The sequence below is a fragment of the Schistocerca piceifrons genome, unplaced genomic scaffold, assembly GCF_021461385.2.
Source record: "Schistocerca piceifrons isolate TAMUIC-IGC-003096 unplaced genomic scaffold, iqSchPice1.1 HiC_scaffold_2023, whole genome shotgun sequence".
Taxonomy (NCBI): domain Eukaryota; kingdom Metazoa; phylum Arthropoda; class Insecta; order Orthoptera; family Acrididae; genus Schistocerca; species Schistocerca piceifrons.
This window is the reverse complement of record NW_025727927.1, coordinates 45,001-48,283: the sequence shown is the minus strand read 5'-3', so window position 1 is coordinate 48,283 and position 3,283 is coordinate 45,001. Positions and strand designations below refer to the sequence as shown.

Below are 3,283 nucleotides of genomic sequence, written 5' to 3'. Positions count from 1 at the left end.
CGTGTTCGCGCGGGCCCCCGGGACACACTCCCGGGCGGCCGGCTGCTCAGCTCTAGTTGACGCAGCTCCCTGGTTGATCCTGCCAGTAGTCATATGCTTGTCTCAAAGATTAAGCCATGCATGTCTCAGTACAAGCCGCATTAAGGTGAAACCGCGAATGGCTCATTAAATCAGTTATGGTTCCTTAGATCGTACCCACGTTACTTGGATAACTGTGGTAATTCTAGAGCTAATACATGCAAACAGAGTCCCGACCAGAGATGGAAGGGACGCTTTTATTAGATCAAAACCAATCGGTCGGCTCGTCCGGTCCGTTTGCCTTGGTGACTCTGAATAACTTTGGGCTGATCGCACGGTCCTCGTACCGGCGACGCATCTTTCAAATGTCTGCCTTATCAACTGTCGATGGTAGGTTCTGCGCCTACCATGGTTGTAACGGGTAACGGGGAATCAGGGTTCGATTCCGGAGAGGGAGCCTGAGAAACGGCTACCACATCCAAGGAAGGCAGCAGGCGCGCAAATTACCCACTCCCGGCACGGGGAGGTAGTGACGAAAAATAACGATACGGGACTCATCCGAGGCCCCGTAATCGGAATGAGTACACTTTAAATCCTTTAACGAGTATCTATTGGAGGGCAAGTCTGGTGCCAGCAGCCGCGGTAATTCCAGCTCCAATAGCGTATATTAAAGTTGTTGCGGTTAAAAAGCTCGTAGTTGGATTTGTGTCCCACGCTGTTGGTTCACCGCCCGTCGGTGTTTAACTGGCATGTATCGTGGGACGTCCTGCCGGTGGGGCGAGCCGAAGGCGTGCGACCGCCCCGTGCGTGCTCGTGCGTCCCGAGGCGGACCCCGTTGAAATCCTACCAGGGTGCTCTTTATTGAGTGTCTCGGTGGGCCGGCACGTTTACTTTGAACAAATTAGAGTGCTTAAAGCAGGCAAGCCCGCCTGAATACTGTGTGCATGGAATAATGGAATAGGACCTCGGTTCTATTTTGTTGGTTTTCGGAACCCGAGGTAATGATTAATAGGGACAGGCGGGGGCATTCGTATTGCGACGTTAGAGGTGAAATTCTTGGATCGTCGCAAGACGAACAGAAGCGAAAGCATTTGCCAAGTATGTTTTCATTAATCAAGAACGAAAGTTAGAGGTTCGAAGGCGATCAGATACCGCCCTAGTTCTAACCATAAACGATGCCAGCCAGCGATCCGCCGCAGTTCCTCCGATGACTCGGCGGGCAGCCTCCGGGAAACCAAAGCTTTTGGGTTCCGGGGGAAGTATGGTTGCAAAGCTGAAACTTAAAGGAATTGACGGAAGGGCACCACCAGGAGTGGAGCCTGCGGCTTAATTTGACTCAACACGGGAAACCTCACCAGGCCCGGACACCGGAAGGATTGACAGATTGATAGCTCTTTCTTGATTCGGTGGGTGGTGGTGCATGGCCGTTCTTAGTTGGTGGAGCGATTTGTCTGGTTAATTCCGATAACGAACGAGACTCTAGCCTGCTAACTAGTCGCGTGACATCCTTCGTGCTGTCAGCGATTACTTTTCTTCTTAGAGGGACAGGCGGCTTCTAGCCGCACGAGATTGAGCAATAACAGGTCTGTGATGCCCTTAGATGTTCTGGGCCGCACGCGCGCTACACTGAAGGAATCAGCGTGTCTTCCTAGGCCGAAAGGTCGGGGTAACCCGCTGAACCTCCTTCGTGCTAGGGATTGGGGCTTGCAATTGTTCCCCATGAACGAGGAATTCCCAGTAAGCGCGAGTCATAAGCTCGCGTTGATTACGTCCCTGCCCTTTGTACACACCGCCCGTCGCTACTACCGATTGAATGATTTAGTGAGGTCTTCGGACTGGTACGCGGCATTGACTCTGTCGTTGCCGATGCTACCGGAAAGATGACCAAACTTGATCATTTAGAGGAAGTAAAAGTCGTAACAAGGTTTCCGTAGGTGAACCTGCGGAAGGATCATTACCGACTAGACTGCATGTCTTTCGATGTGCGTGTCGTGTCGCGCAACACGCTACCTGTACGGCTCGCAGTAGCCGTGCGCCGCGTGCGGAACCACGCGTGCCTCTCAAAACTAGCGGCAATGTTGTGTGGTACGAGCGCTGAAGCGCTGGAGCGGCTGGCCTGCGGCACCTGGCGCCTGGCGCCGGTTTTGAATGACTTTCGCCCGAGTGCCTGTCCGCTCCGGTGTGGAGCCGTACGACGCCCGTCGGCCGTGAGGCCGTTGGACACAGAACGCTGGAACAGGGGCCGCCACACGCCTCACTCCCGCCTATGCGACCGTCTCGAAAGAGACGGCGGAAACTTGAGAAAAGATCACCCAGGACGGTGGATCACTCGGCTCGTGGGTCGATGAAGAACGCAGCAAATTGCGCGTCGACATGTGAACTGCAGGACACATGAACATCGACGTTTCGAACGCACATTGCGGTCCATGGATTCCGTTCCCGGGCCACGTCTGGCTGAGGGTCGGCTACGTATACTGAAGCGCGCGGCGTTTGCCCCGCTTCGCAGACCTGGGAGTGTCGCGGCCGCCTGTGGGGCCGGCCGCGTCTCCTCAAACGTGCGATGCGCGCCCGTCGCCTGGCGGTTCGCATACCGGTACTTTCTCGGTAGCGTGCACAGCCGGCTGGCGGTGTGGCGTGCGACACCTCGTACAACGACCTCAGAGCAGGCGAGACTACCCGCTGAATTTAAGCATATTACTAAGCGGAGGAAAAGAAACTAACAAGGATTCCCCCAGTAGCGGCGAGCGAACAGGGAAGAGTCCAGCACCGAACCCCGCAGGCTGCCGCCTGTCGTGGCATGTGGTGTTTGGGAGGGTCCACTACCCCGACGCCTCGCGCCGAGCCCAAGTCCAACTTGAATGAGGCCACGGCCCGTAGAGGGTGCCAGGCCCGTAGCGGCCGGTGCGAGCGTCGGCGGGACCTCTCCTTCGAGTCGGGTTGCTTGAGAGTGCAGCTCCAAGTGGGTGGTAAACTCCATCTGAGACTAAATATGACCACGAGACCGATAGCGAACAAGTACCGTGAGGGAAAGTTGAAAAGAACTTTGAAGAGAGAGTTCAAAAGTACGTGAAACCGTTCTGGGGTAAACGTGAGAAGTCCGAAAGGTCGAACGGGTGAGATTCACGCCCATCCGGCCACTGGCCTCCGCCCTCGGCAGATGGGGCCGGCCGCCCGCGCGGAGCAATCCGCGGCGGGGTCGTGTCCGGTTGCCTTTCCACTCGCCGCGGGGTGGGGCCGTTCCGGTGTGCGGTGGGCCGCACTTCTC

General features: G+C 56.2%; 2 non-coding genes and 1 pseudogene across 2 annotated transcripts; all 3 read left to right on the top strand.

Moving 5' to 3' along the window:
- Nucleotides 1–66: 66 nt before the first annotated feature.
- Nucleotides 67–1,975, top strand: LOC124741875. The gene has a single exon (XR_007010100.1). It is a non-coding gene; the product is annotated as a small subunit ribosomal RNA (ribosomal RNA).
- Nucleotides 1,976–2,327: 352 nt separating this feature from the next.
- Nucleotides 2,328–2,482, top strand: LOC124741882. The gene has a single exon (XR_007010103.1). It is a non-coding gene; the product is annotated as a 5.8S ribosomal RNA (ribosomal RNA).
- A 188-nt stretch (nt 2,483–2,670) lies between these two features.
- The window catches only part of LOC124741878, a 4,222-nt pseudogene continuing 3,609 nt past the window's right edge, over nt 2,671–3,283 (top strand).